We start from the raw sequence: 15,302 nt of genomic DNA on the forward strand, positions 1-15,302 counted from the left end.
GTTTGTAACACAGCTTGTGGCCTTCATCCGACAAATTATTTTCAATTTTCTCTTAATAAGGCCGGCAGCCATGACAATAGCCTGTTACAGTTCGTTAAGATTGTTTTGGAAAGGTTTCAGTATTTTAAGAAGTGACTGCCTTCTTCACTTGTAATTCAGGCCTTCAGCCGTTGTGTATTTTGAAATTGCTTCTGGCCTTCAGATGACGAATAATTTTGAACCTTCTTAACCAGACCTTCAGCCATTGATAGTGTGTAAAACTGTTTGCGGCCTTCAGCCGAAAATAACTTGCAATTCTTCTAAAAAGGCTTTCTGCCGCAAGTGTAGTAAACTGTTTTAAAAATGATTGACAGTTTGGTTTTATAAAAATAAAGTGTATGTGTTTGCCGTAGGGTAGTGTGGTTTCGGATTCCGCCGGAAAACTCAGGAGTTCACTTCACTCAGCTGGCGGCTACATGGGTAACGGAGGGAGGCTGTTTGGCGTGGTCTGGGCGGTTTTTTAGGTTAGAAGGCCTCGGGAAAGTACGGGGTGGGCTGCAATCTCAAAGGGTGCATGCCAAATACAGGACATGCTTGGATCATGGAACAGTCGGAATTGTTGTTGTAAATTGTTGTAGTTGTGCTGGGAAAGTCCCTGAGCTTCAAGTGCTAATAGAAAGCACAGAAGCTGAAATCGTTATAGGTACAGAAAGCTGGCTAAAGCCTGACATAAGTTCTGCAGAAATTTTTACGAAGTCTCAGACGGTGTTCAGGAAAGATAGAATAGGCAGAATTGGTGGTGGAGTGTTTGTGTCTGTCAGCTGTCAGTAGTGGTTTATCTTGTAGTGAAGCCGAAGTAGATACTCCGTACGAATTGGTATGGGTGGAGGTTATACTTAACAGCCGAACCCAGTTAATAATTGGCTCCTTCTACCGAACCCCAGACTCCGATGATATAGTTGCTGAACAGTTCAGAGAAAATTTGAGTCCAGTAACAAATATATACCCCACTGATACGGTTATAGTTGGTGGGGACTTCAACCTACCCTCGGTATGTTGGCAAAAATACTTGTTCAAAACCGGTGGTAGGCAGAAAACGTCTTCCGAGACTGTCCGAAATGCTTTCTCCGAAAATTATTTCGAGCAGTTAGTTCACGAATCCACGCGAATTTTAGATGGTTGCGAAAACACACTTGACCTCTTAGCCACAAACAATCCAGAGCTAATAGAGAGAATCATGGCTGATACAGGGATTAGTGATCGCTAGGTCGTTGTAGCTGGGCTGAATACCGTTTCTTACAAATCCACCAGAAATAAACGCAAAATACTTTTATTTAAAAAAGCGGATAAAGTGTCACTAGAAGCCTTCCTAAGAGACAATCTCCATACCTGCCGAACTGACTACGCAAATGTAGACGGGTGTGGCTCAAATTCAAAGATATAGTAGCAACAGCAATTGAGAGAGTCTTACCTCATAAATTAAGAGATGGAACTGAACCACTATGGTACACAAAACAGGTCCGAACACTGTTGCGGAGTCAACGGAAAAAGCATACGAAGTTCAGAAGAACGCGAAATCCCAAAGATTGGCTAAAATTTGCAGACGCGCGAAATTTGGCACGGACTTCAATGCGAGATGCCTTTAACAGGTTCCACAAAGAAACATTGTCTCGAAATTTGGTAGAAAATCCGAAGAAATTCTGGTCGTATCTAAAGTACACAAGCGGCAAGACGCAATCAATACCTTCGCTGCGCAGTGCCGAAGGTACTATTACCGATGACTGTGCCGCTAAAGCGGAGTTATTGAACGCAGTTTTCCGAAATTCCTTCACCAGGGAAGACGAATGGAATATTCCAGAATTTGATACACGAACAGCTGCTAGCATGAGTTTCTTAGAAGTAGATACCTTAGGGGTTGCGAAACAACTCAAATCGCTTGATACGGGCAAGTCTTCACATCCAGACTGTATACCGATTAGGTTCCTTTCAGATTACGCTGATACAATAGCTCCCTACTTATCAATCATAAACAACCGCTCGCTCACCGATAGATCTGTACCTACAGATTGGAAAATTGCGCAGGTTGCTCCAGAGTTTAAGAAGGGTAGTAGGAGTAACCCATCGAACTACAGACCTATATCATTGACGTCGATTTGCATTACGGGTTTGGATCATATACTGTATTCAAACATTATGAATCACCTTGAAGGGAACAATCTGTTGATACGTAATCAGCATGGTTACAGAAAACATGGTTCTTGTGCAACGCAGCTCTTTACTCGCACGAAGTAATGGCCGCTATCGACAGGGGATCTCAAGTTGATTCCGTATTTCTAGATTTCTGGAAGGCCTTTGAAACCGTTCCTCACTAGCTACTTCTAATCAAGATGCGGGCCTATGGGGTATCGTATCAGTTGTGCGACTGGATTCGTGATTTCCTGTCAGGAAGGCCGCAGTTCGTAGTAATAGACGGCAAATCATCGAGTAAACCTGAAATGATATCAGGTGTTCCCCAGGGAAGCCTCCTGGGACCTCTGCTGTTCCTGGTCGATATAAGTGACTGTGGTGACAATATGAGCAGTTCTCTTAGGTTGTTCGCAGATGATGCTGTAATTTACCGTCAAGTAAGGTCATCGGAAGGCCAGTATCAGTTGCAAAGCGATTTAGAAAAGATTGCTGTATGGCGTGGCAGGTGGCACCTGACTCTAAATAACTAAAAGTGTGAGGTGATCCACATGAGTTCCAAAAGAAATCTGTTGGAATTCGATTACTCAATAAATAGTACGCTGTCAATTCAACTAAGTACCTGGTGTAAAAATTACGAAAAACTTCAGTTAGAAAGACCACACAGATAATATTATGGGGAAGGCGAGCCAAAGGTTGCGTTTCATTGGCAGAACACTAAGAAGATGCAACAAGTCCACTAAAGAGGCAGATTACACTGCACTCGTTCATCCTCTGTTAGAATATTGCTGCGCGGTGTGGGATCTTTACCACGTGGGATTGACGGAGGACATCGAAAGGGTGCAAAAAAGGGCAGCTCGTTTTGTATTATCACGTAATAGGGGAGAGAGTGTGGAAGATTTGATACGCGAGTTGGGATGGAAGACATTAAAGCAAGACGTTTTTCGTCGTGGCGAGATCTATTTATGAAATTTCAGTCACCAATTTTCTATTCCTAATGCGAAAGTATTTTGTTAAGCCCAACCTACATAGGTAGGAATGATTATCAAATAAAATAAGAGAAATCAGAGCTCGAACAGAAAGGTTTAGGTGTTCGTTTTTCTCGTGCGCTGTTCGGGAGTAAAATTATAGGGAGATACTATGATTGCTGTTCCATGAATCCTCTGCCTAGCACTTAAATGTGAATTGCAGAGTAATCATGTAGATGTAGATGTAGATGTTATCTCTCATACCATCTGTAACTGATTAGGCCCCGTCCATACCTTTTTTGCTTTCCCTAAATTCCACGTCTCAATCATTATGGACGAATGTCGCGTTTATCACTACGACCCCGGACAAAGGGGCACAGCAGGCAGTGGACTTTTATAGATTCAGCACCACCAAAAAACGCGAAGATCCGACTATCATCCAACCGGACGCTGTCACACTGCTTTTTTGTCCTATCAAAGTCTGCCTCAAACTACTTCCCTCCCCTCCAACCCCACTCTCCCCCTCATTATCTTTCAAATATCTCACTCAGACTTTTTTCTTCGAATGCAGACAATTTTGCAAAGCACACATTTTCAGAATGAGCATCACGTAATATTCGTGATAGCGCGTTTCCTGAACAACCAAAATGATCTATTGATCAAGATATCAACAAGTTATCCACCACTGAAATATGAGAAAATATGTCACATTTATTGTTGAGTATATAGAGTACGGCTAACACATGTTTCGTGGTCATTTATCAGCGTCACAATTCAAATTTCGCGACTACTGTTGGTAAGTGAAGTTTTCTAAGCAGACCTTGACGCTTCAGCTAGTTGTATTCGTCAGCGCTCTTAATAATTGAATGTGACTCAGAAGGTAGCTTTTTATGGGGGAGGGGGGGGGAGGGAGTTATTTGGTTGAAAATGCTATCTCTAGCTGTCGAGTCATCTGGGAATCTTTGTATGTTGGAATTATAATGCTACATCATGTGGTAAACCGCTCTCCCCTCATTCACTTCTACTTAACTGACGTTTACCTGTTTCATGAACATACAGTGTACCATTTACCAGGTGCAGAAGTATGAAATCGGAATTTTGTTATACATGGGGATAGCCGTCAGTGTAAGGCCCGTGAGACCATCTGCAGCGTCATCTGCTTCCTGTAACGGCTGACAGCGAATGTGAAACACACAGTAAACCAAGTGCCTTACATCGGTACCTGTTTCATACCCGTAAATATGAAGAGTGTTGTACCTGTGACTACGATTTGCGATCAGACAGCATTGGGTTTCTGTCATCATTTGACGAAAATTGCTGCAGAATGGCATCGAATGCTTGTAGAAGCTTTCGGCAAACATGTTCTTGGGAAAAAAAAAGTGTTTCGAAAAACTTGCATTCCTTACTGGATGAAGATGGTACTCAAACTCAAGAGGAACTTGCGGAGCAATTGAATGTGACGCAGAAAGCTCCTTCTCTTCGGTTGAAAGTTATGGGAAAGGTTGAACAAAGTAGGAAAGTGGGTTCCGCATGACTTGAATGAAAGCAAACAAATCGAAAGACCAATTGTGAAATTGTGGTCGCTAGATACAAAAGAAAGTCGTTCCTCCATCGCATAGTGCCAGGTGATGAAGACTGAATATATTTTGAGAATCCTAAGGGTCGTAAATCATGGTTGAATCCAGGCAAAACATCGACAGTCACTGCAAGACGAAATCGCTTTGGAAAGAAGACAGTGCTCTGTGTTCGTTGGGATCAGAGGGATTTCATCTATTATGAACTGCTAAAACGTGGTGAAACCATTAACACTGACCGCTACCAGCAGCAAATGATAGATTTAAATAGACCATTACGTGAAAAGCGACCTTAATATGGAAAAAGGCAACACAGAGTCTTATTGCTCTATGGTAACGCCCCTTCACACACAGCAAAACGGGTCAGGGAGTCGATCGAGGCGTTCAGAAGGGAAATACTAGGGCATGCCGACTATTCTCCAGACTTGTTTCGATCCGATTATCATCTGTTTGCGTCACTGGGACACACTCTCGCTGAATGACGCTTCAGTTCGTATGAAAATGTACGAAAATGGTCGCTGACTTGTTCACTTCGAAGAAGAACTGGTTTTGTGGCGTGATATTCATAGTCTGCCGGGAGTTGGGTGAAATGAGTAGTCAGCAATGGAGATTACTTGTTCATCAGTTTGAAACAACAGATGTGTAATTATTGACAACAAATTCAAGTTTCATACTTCTAAACCTGGTATATCCTACCTTGCTTCATACGTTGTCATTCCTTTCTTTCGCTAATTTATAGGAACAACTCGTAAAAACCAACAGCTAATGTCTTTATCGTTCAAATCCCTTTATAGTGTGTATCCTAGCCTTTAACTCAACTTAGAGCTGTCCACATACGTATTGCTTCTCGAGTTATGTGTCCCACTAGCTCAATTCATGTCTGCGCCTCGCGGGATAGCTGTGCGGTCTATGGCACCTTGCCACAGTTCTCGCAGCTTTCCCCGTCGGAGGTTCGAGTCCTCCAGACCCTCTATATACTCCTTCCACGTTTCTGCTTTCCTTTATTTGCTTAGAACTGGGTTTCCATCGAAGCTCTTGGTATTTATGCAACTGGTTCTCCTTTCTCCAAAGGTCTCTTTAATTTTCCTGTAGGCAGTATCTATCTTACCCCTAGTGAGATAAGCCTCTACATCCTTACATTTGCCCTCTAGCCATGCCTGCTTAGCCATTTTGCACTTCCTGTTGATCTCATTTTTGTATTCCTTTTTGCCTGCTTCATTTACTACATTTTTATATTTTCTCCATTCATCAAGTAAATTCAATATTTCTTCTGTTACCCAACGGTTTCCACTAGCCCTCGTCTTTTAACCTATTTGATCCTCTGCTGCCTTCACTATTTCATCCCCAAAGCTACCCATTCTTCTTCTACTGTATTTCTTCCCCCAATTCCTGTCCATTGTTCCCTTATTCTCTCCCTGGAACTGTGTACAACGTCTGATTCTTTCAGTTTTTCCAGGTCCCATCCCCTTAAATTCCCACCTTTTTGCAGTTACTTCAGTTTTAATCTAAAGTTCATAACCAATAGATTGTCATCAGAGTCCACATCTGCCCCTGGAAATGTCTTACAATTTAAAACCTGGTTCCTAAATCTCTGTCTTACCATTATATAATCTATCTGATATCATTTAGTATCTCCAGGGTTCTTCCACGTATACAACCTTCTTTCACGATTCTTAAACCAAGTGTTAGCTATGATTAAATTATGCTCTGCGCAAAATTCTACCAGACGGCTTGCTCTTTCATTTCTTAGCCCCAATCCATATTCACCTACTATGTTTCCTTCTCTCCCTTTTCCTACTTTCGAATTCCAGTCACCAATGGCTATTAAATTTTCGTCTCGCTTCACTACCTGAATAATTTCTTTTATCTCATCGTACATTTCATCAATTTCTTCGTCCTCTGCAGAGCTAGTTGGCATATAAGCTTGTACTATTGTAGAAGCGTGGGCTTCGTGTCTATCTTGGCCACAATAATGCGTTCACTATGCTGTATGTAGTAGCTTACCCGCACTCCTATTTTCTTATTCATTATTAAACCTACTCCTGCATTACCCTTGTATTTATAACCCTGTATTCATCTGACCAAAAATTCTTGTTCCTCCTGCCACCGAACTTCACTAATTCCCACTATACCTAACTTTAAACTACCCTTTTCCTTTTATAAATTTTCTAATCTACCTGCCCGATTAAGGGACCTGATGTTCCACCCTCCGATCCGCAAAACGCCAGTTTTCTTTCTCCTGATAACAACGTCCTCTTGAGTAGTCACTGCCAGGAGATCCGAATGAGGGACTATTTTACCTCCGGAGTATCTTACCCAAGAGAAAGTCATCATCATTTAATCATACAGTAAGGCTGCATGCCCTCGGGAAAAATTGCGGCTGTGGTTTCCCCTTGCTTTCAGCCTTTCGTAGTACCAGAACAGCAAAGCCATTTTGGTTAGTGTTACAAGGCCAGATCAGTGAATCATCCAGACTGTTGCCACTGCAACTACTGAAAAGGCTGCTGCTCCTCATCAGGAACCAAACGTTTGTCTGGCCTCTCAACAGATACCACTCCGTTGTGGTTGCACCTTCGCCTATCTGTATCGTTGAGGCACGCAAGCCTCCCCACCAACGGCAAGGTCCATGGTTCATGGGGGGACGCTGTGATACAAACGTAATTTCTCAGGTGTTTCTACCACAAATTGCAGCCTATATCTCATTCTAGTAGATTTCATTTGCAGAAATCTCCTCTTGCCTGTAACAGTCTAGTTATGTCCTCCTTACTTCGTCCTCCATGCGTTAAGTTTCATCCAATACAGCAAAGCTCATTTGCTTCATCTACTGTGCGCTCCCCAATTTTGATGTCAAATTTTCTTATGGTGAGTGTAAATCAATTGATCAACAGCTCATCTTTTGCTACATATAGGATTTATCGATTCAGTTTTTTATTTAATATAGTTAATATATTTCATAAATGCACTATACGACACAAATGAGTTTCAGTTGTAACTTTACAGCTCGTATAGTTTTAATGGCACCTCCAGAACGGTTTTGCGTTCATAAGTACAAAACATGTATTTAAGTGTAAATTTTAATTAAGTTTCAAAGAACTCCATTATTATTTTTTATGTACTGTGTTTATTTTGAGATTTGTCAACTACATTTTAATTCCATTTGAAGTCACCGGCTTTAAAATTATTAAGTATAAGGTTTTAAAATAACTTGGACGATGAGTATATCTCTAATAAGACATTTGTCATGTTAAAGAGTTTCTTTGATACAAGTGGAATCTACACTCTCTGTAGTTAGCAACTGGAAGCCATATGTTGCCTGAAAACATAGGCATACATTTTTATTTATTTACTTCTTTTTGAGAGAAAGAGTATATTTTTTATTTTTTTATTTATTTAACCTGGCAAGATTAGGGCCATCACGCCCTCTCTTACATCTAACCAGGCATTCTACTTATTTTACAGTCATATGTTTCAGTAGGCATGTTAAACTACATCTAATACAAAAAGTGAGATAAACAATTAGAAAGGTACACCTCGAAAAATACATTATTGAAGAGAAAGATTTAAGATAGGAGTGCTGGCAGCAGGGAGTATGAGGGAGACTCATGGTGAAGGGAGGAGAAGAATAGAGAGACATAATGAAAAATAATTAAGGAAATGTAAAGGAACAGAAGACTGTGTGGCTAATAGAGATAGATGAAGAGGAAGGCATCTCAGGAGCAAGATAGGAGACGCTAGCTTTGCAATTTGACAGATGAGAGGATTGGCCTTGTACATTAATTTTGTGGAGAATTTTATGAGGATGATAGTAGGAAATGCTTCAACTTCTTCTTAAAAGCAACAGGAGATTGAATTTTCCTCAAGGTAAGGGGCAGTTTGTTCCAGAGGCGGACAGCGGCAACTGACGAGTTTGCAAAAGTTTTTGTTTTGTGAGTGGGCACAGTTAGGATACCAGATAAGTGACCGCGTGTTTCGATTATGATGGCATGACAGGTTTTTAATCTCTGAAGCTAGGTACTGGGGTGCTTGCGCGATGAGGAGTCGGTGAAGTAGACATAGAGCGTGGTAGTCACGCAGTTTGTCCCTCCGCAGCCACCATAGCTCGGAGTATGAAGCACTAACATGATCATATCGGCGAATGTTGCAGGTGTAACGCACACAGGCATTCATGGTTAGCTCTAGCCGTCTTTTGTTTTCACTACTCGTGCCTTGTTGAATCACATCACAATAGTGGAGGTTCGGTAGAACGAGTGCTTGCACGAGCTGGCGTTTCAAGTCCTGTGGGAATATGTTCCGAAACTTTTTGAGAGTATAGAGACAAGCAGACGTCTTTCGGCACAGTGCGACTGTATTCTCCGCCCAGTTGAGATGCTTGTCCAAAGTTACACCCAAGTTCTTCACTGTTTTCTGATATGGTATTGGAGTACCTTCGAGCAGAATAGGAGGTAGCCGTTCGCGGAAATCTGAACTTATTAATTTCTGATGGGCTATTAAGATTACTTGCGTCTTTTTTGCATTTAAGCCCCAGGTTTTTCGCCCATGTCACTACTGAAGACAGATCATCATTCATCAGAGCGATTGCAATGTTTACGTCTTCAGGTCTGACGCTTAAGTAGAGCTGGAGGTCGTCGGCATAGAAATGATGTTTACAGGAGGACAAAACCGGCGAAATATCGTTGACATATAAAGAAAACAAAAGTGGTCCTAAGACTGATCCTTGTGGCGCTCCCGAAGAAACATGTTTCCAGGAAGATTTTTCATTTGCGCAGACAACACATTGCTGTCTGTCTTTTAAGTAGCTTTCAAACCATCTCATTGCACTATCAGAGAAATTAAGCTGTTGCATTTTTCTGAGTAATCTGTCAAAGTTAACAGTGTCAAAAGCTTTGCTGAAGTCCAGTAGCGTCAATATTGTTGCCTTTCGATTGTCGATGGCATATTTCAGGTCATCAGTTACTTTAATTAGAGCAGTGTTTGTGCTGTGATGTTACGGAACCCGGTTTGAAATTTGTCATATAGACTGAATTCATGCAAGTGTTCAGTGATTTGGTCATGAACAATATATTCCAGTGCTTTGGAAACAGCAGGCAGTATGCTAATTGGTCGGTAATCACTAGGCAGTTGCGGGTTTTCGACCTTAGGGATGGGTCGAATTATGCTTCTTTTCCATGCAGTGGGGTATATTCCGTTCACGAGGGAAAAATTAAATTTGTCAGTTAAGACAGGTACTAAGATATCGGCAACATTCTTAATCATGGTTATCCGATACTGTCGTTGCCTATTGCATCAGAAGAGATTCTCATTATTGCTTTTCTTGCCGTATTTGTTGTTACATGTTTTAGATGGAAGGTATCGTTGTTAGTTATCCTGTTTGGGAATTCTTGTGGACAGTAATTATCAGCCGTGCTGGTATTCAGAGGTGCAGAGAAGAATTCATTTAATTCGTTAGCTGACACGTGAAAAGTAGTTTCCGATTTTGCCTTTCCGACCCCCAAGCTACGGAGATTCTTCCATAGAGTCGTGGGTGTAAGATCGCTGCATACAAGGGAGCGAGCGTGCCTGATTTTGGCATTGCGAATGCATTGTTTCACTCTGTTCCGTAGCTTTCTATATTCTTCAAAACGTTCGGGTTTCGGATCTGCCTTGAAACGCCTGTGGGCAGCATCCCTATTAGTCATCATTTGACGTAATTCAGCTGTCAGCCATGGAGCAGGAGATTTTCTTACACGGACTGTGCGCACAGGTGCATGTTTGTCATAGAGGGCAGTGAGTTTATCACCAAGTTCATTAATTTTGCCGTCGATTGTAGGTTCTCTGATTATTTGATGCCATGAGATTTCTGAGCAATCGGCTGTTAGAGCGTCAAGGTTAATACGTTTCATGTTCCTACAAGTTATGTAACGCGATTTGATCCTTGGGGGCTGCACAGAGTAGGCCAGGAATATTACATCATGTGCTGAGAGGCCAGGGGCCGATGATTGACCAACATCTCTTACTTTGTCAGTCTGTTTCGTTGCGATCACGTCTATAAGAGTATGACTGTGCGCCATATGGTGTGTAGGTTGTAATGGAAGAATGTTCATGCTATTGCAACTAAACAATCTTCTTAGGTTTATTGCGGAGGGAGTGTCTCTTAGCAGGTCTATGTTCAAGTCACCCATTACGATGACATGTTCGTATTGACACTGAAGTGAATGTAATTCCGACTGGAAGGAACTCATTGAGCTTATTTTTGGCGGCTTGTACACGACGCCAGTCAAGAATTTCCGACTTTGTATATTTATTTCAATGAACATGAATTCAGCCTCTTTCTTCAGCAGGATTTGACGTACATAAGACTTTCGCTTTGAGATCTGTTCGTATATATGCGCCGACCCCGCCACCTCGCTTTCTTGATCTGTCTGCCCTAAGAAATGTGTACCCTGGGAGATGAATAGATGCAGAGGATATGTGTGGTTTCAACCACGTTTCGGATAAGAGGATTACGTGCTAGTTTAGTTGGTGGAAGAGGAGGCTAAGTTCTTCGTAATGCGCAGGTAAAGACTGAATGTTGCAGTGAGCTGCTAAAACCTCGGACGCGTTCCGCTGAGCAGCCTGGAGTAGGGTGGCAGACTGGTTTGTCCCTTTGTTAGGCACTACCTGCCGCGAGGGGCACTGACCGGTGTTTCCGCCAAGTGACATATTACAGGGGTGTCCGAGATTTTGCGCGCCCTGTTTGTGACTCCGCGAGAGCCGAAAGAAAAGCGACTGCAAGAGATTTCCTGAGGTTGCGGGAGTATAGAAAATGGATTAGTGGTATTCGGTGCAGGGAGAATATGACCAAAATGGTGACAGCTGTGTGTCACTGAGTATCCTATGTCGTAAGAGGAAAAATGTAATTGGAGAATTTGAAACAGCTTAGGGTGGAAATAAGGGAAAGAGGAGTGATTTAAGAGGCCGATACTGCCAGCAAAGAGAAGTAAGCTTAATATTTAATAGAGTATCGTAGGAAGCTAGAATTAAATTGAAATTTGCTAAAGTGATACTGATAGTGATTTTTGTTATGAACAATTTAAACCTAAGAGATGGTTGACTAATGAACTAAAGGAGAGACTAATAATTGCAATAGAACTATTACAGAATGGAAGAGAATAAACTGAGAAAATGAAAAAAGTATTAGCAGTAACTAAAACTAAGCCATGGCTACAGCTAAAGACACAAAAAATAGTAATAAGTTAATACAGTTACAAAAACAATTAGTTGAAGGTACAAATAATTAAAAAATTTAATACAATTACAAGACTATATCTGAGTATAGGACTGTTAAAATTTGCAAATGGTGTTAAGTTTGACTTTTGGCTCGAGTAGGTTCACTTAATACTATTTAGTTCTGTCATGTTTGTGACTGTCTTCTTTCCAGCTGCAGTCTTAATGATTACTCTGCCATCTTGAGTCCACACATTCTGAAGACCGAAATGGGATATGGCACTGTTTAAAATCTTTAGCCGCTCGTGTGTCAGATCTTCCCTTATTGTAATCCCTGTCCTTGCTAACTTCTTCTGGGTAAAGATCTCAGCCCTTTTTCGGTACGACACAAATTTAGTTATTATTGGACGAGGTTTGGTAGCACCTGGTAGTTTTCGTCCCACCCGGTGGCTCCTGTCAATGTCTGCCTTGGTCACTTCGACGCCTAATTTTTCACGCGCAACCTGTATAAGCAGGTTGTCCGTGTCTTCTTCTTTATTTTCTGCTACTCCAAACAGTCGTAGACTATTTCGCCTTTGGTACTGTTCTAGCTCGTCTGTGGCGGCAGATAGTTTCACTTCCAACTCTAGTGCCTTTTTCTCGTATTCAGACAGACTTTTTTAGTGCTGTAATTTCGGCAGTATTGGCCTCAACAGTTTCACGCATTGTGGCCAATACTGCTGCCGTTACAGTATCTGATATGGTGCTTGCTATCAGATCGAGATTGTTTTTATCGCGAAGCGCAGCGTTTACCTCAGAGCGAACCAGCTCCGCTATACCGGGAGCCGCGGCCGCACCTTCCGCCAGGAGCAGGCCCGCCGCACCTGCTGCTTCCCCGCTGCTGGACGCGCTGCTGTTCATTCTTCTGTTTACCATTTTCTCGCAGATATTGGCGGAGCACAGAAAAAAAGTAGCACTACTGCACAGAACACTGTTTACACGATTTCCACTTGTACTAGACAACACCACCTGCGAGATCACCTTCGAATTCGACTAAATTTCGCGAGCCGAACTTCACACGTGTTACACTGCAGCCGCCATGAGCTAGACTTTTGGTAGCCACTGTGGCTGACTACAAAGAAAACGTTCTAAATCTGATGAAATATGTACCTTAAATGAAGGAATAAGAGGGAATAAATCAATGGACTAATGTATTTTAACCACACGGTATTCTCTTCAGATAATCAAAAACTGTATCATACTATTTACATACCATTTATTTTTTCTTCCAGTCATAATTTCATCGTAGAGCCACACGAAACAGGTAAGTAGTACATTTTTCGTTGTACGACCTTCTTTTCACTGCAAAAAACGTGTATTTGATTTAAACAATAAATAAAGACATTTCTCGAAGTTGTACGTTTAACAGGAGGGAGGAAATGCTGTATTTCTATTCTGAATTCTATATATTTTCGAATGAACCGAGGAACGTCGTGTTTACTGGCCCTCCATGTTCATTCCACACCTTTTGCAAAGTAATAATGGTGTTGTTTCAGTTTGTTCGCATTATCTGAGCATTTGTTGCGTTGGTTCATGTGGTACATACCGACCTGTTATATTGCCAGTGATGTTACAGAAAGGGACGCCTGTTGCTTGTCAAAACGGACACAGTATAAGGAGACGATAGCCATTTTAATCACCCTAAATAGGAGTGCTACAGATACGGCCTACATGACGAGTTTTATCGTTGGTTTAGTGTTTCCTAACCGTGCGTTGAAATACAAAAAAATATTTCCGTAATACAGTTTATAATCGTAAAATAACTTGAAATTATTTAAAAAAACTTTTACGTCCGTATTTAGCGTAGATTATGGCTCATCAGCTTGTGATTAGATCGATGACACAGTGTTCGGCACACTGTCAGCAGCACTTTCTCGCCACCTAGTACGAAGATGAAGCCGACAAGCATCGCTTGTTCGCAATTTACAGTGTCTACGAGAATGCTCCGAGGAATTATCCAATACATATTTGTAGCTTTGTGACTCTGTTAATAGCTACATTTATCCCTTACACAACTGCCTTGATGGCAGTAAGGAGTTAGTGTATTTACTGTTATCAATCGCATCTTTCAACAAATAATCATCGATTTCTCCACCATATTCTCTATTTACATTAAACTGTATCCGAAATTGGAAGTTGTCAGCTAAAAGTTTAATTCAGATGGGAGGCCCGCCACTCCATTCATCAAGATGACTAATATCTTTGACTTAAATTATGATTTGTAGGGAATTAATACTTGGTGTTCGGACAAAAATCAAGCGCCGCCCCGTCGGCCTGGAACATAAAAGCAGAGAAGGATGTGAGACGTCGTCAGCCAACAGTACACTGATTAGGACTGCACCACGACATGAGCGGCCCTTATAAGAAGAGCCTCCGCGCTAGCCACGGACTCAGCAGAAGACAAGCCGTGACTTGTGAACACTGTTATTTGCTGCTTGGGAATTGCAAAATATCGAAGGAAATTGAATATTTGCACGTCGCCATTTGCTTTCGACACCTCATTGTATATCCGCTAAGTTATGTATTGTCATTTCAGTTTACTGTTTGAATTGTTGTCTACCTATCCGAGAAAGCAGCTTCCTAGGCACCCTACATTAGACGAGTGGGCCGGGAACGACACTTGGACGACGAGGATTCACAACCAAACCCCACCTCGCGCCCATAAAATTTCCTTTTGTGTCTTAATTCTCTCCTGTTTCTTCTTTGCAAGGGTGTATACTGCATCAACAGTCTCTTATTGTCTTTTTTTTTTTTTTTTTTTTTTTTTTTTGTAGGAGAGCGTTGCAGAAATTTTCGTTGCTTTTGTACTTATTTTTCTTACTTGCCTTGTCTGTTTCTTGCATTTTTCTCTTCCAAATTGCCAACCCCACCTATTCCACCCCCTGCGCAGGCGCCATGCCGACAGTGCTACATGCAACACTGCTGTGGCAGATATTCCAGTTCCACTCTCAGCACATACATACATTGTTCAACACAGTGCCACAGCTACTGGTTAACGCTGCATGAACGACGGAACAAGCAACACCTACAGCCGCTATACCGCCTTTTCGCCAGTTTCATGAACCAGGAGAGGAATGGCTGGAGTGGCTGCAACACTTTGAAGCCAAAGTAATTGCTAGCAACGTAGTAGGTACTGTGAAGAGCGACTACTTTCTGTCAACGGTAGGAAGTGCAGTGTCCAGACTAACGTCGAAACTGTTCCGTAACGCCATCCCGAGTGAACTTTCGTATGACAGGGTTGTAGATTCCGTAACTAAATATTATGATAAGCAATTGAATGTGGTAGCACCTCAGTATCAATTATTCAATTGCAAAACAAAGAAAGGTCAGGACAAACACATCGCGAGTGGGTAACAGATTTGTTGGGTGTGATGAG

Source organism: Schistocerca gregaria, chromosome 1, assembly GCF_023897955.1.
Source record: "Schistocerca gregaria isolate iqSchGreg1 chromosome 1, iqSchGreg1.2, whole genome shotgun sequence".
Lineage (NCBI taxonomy): Eukaryota > Metazoa > Arthropoda > Insecta > Orthoptera > Acrididae > Schistocerca > Schistocerca gregaria.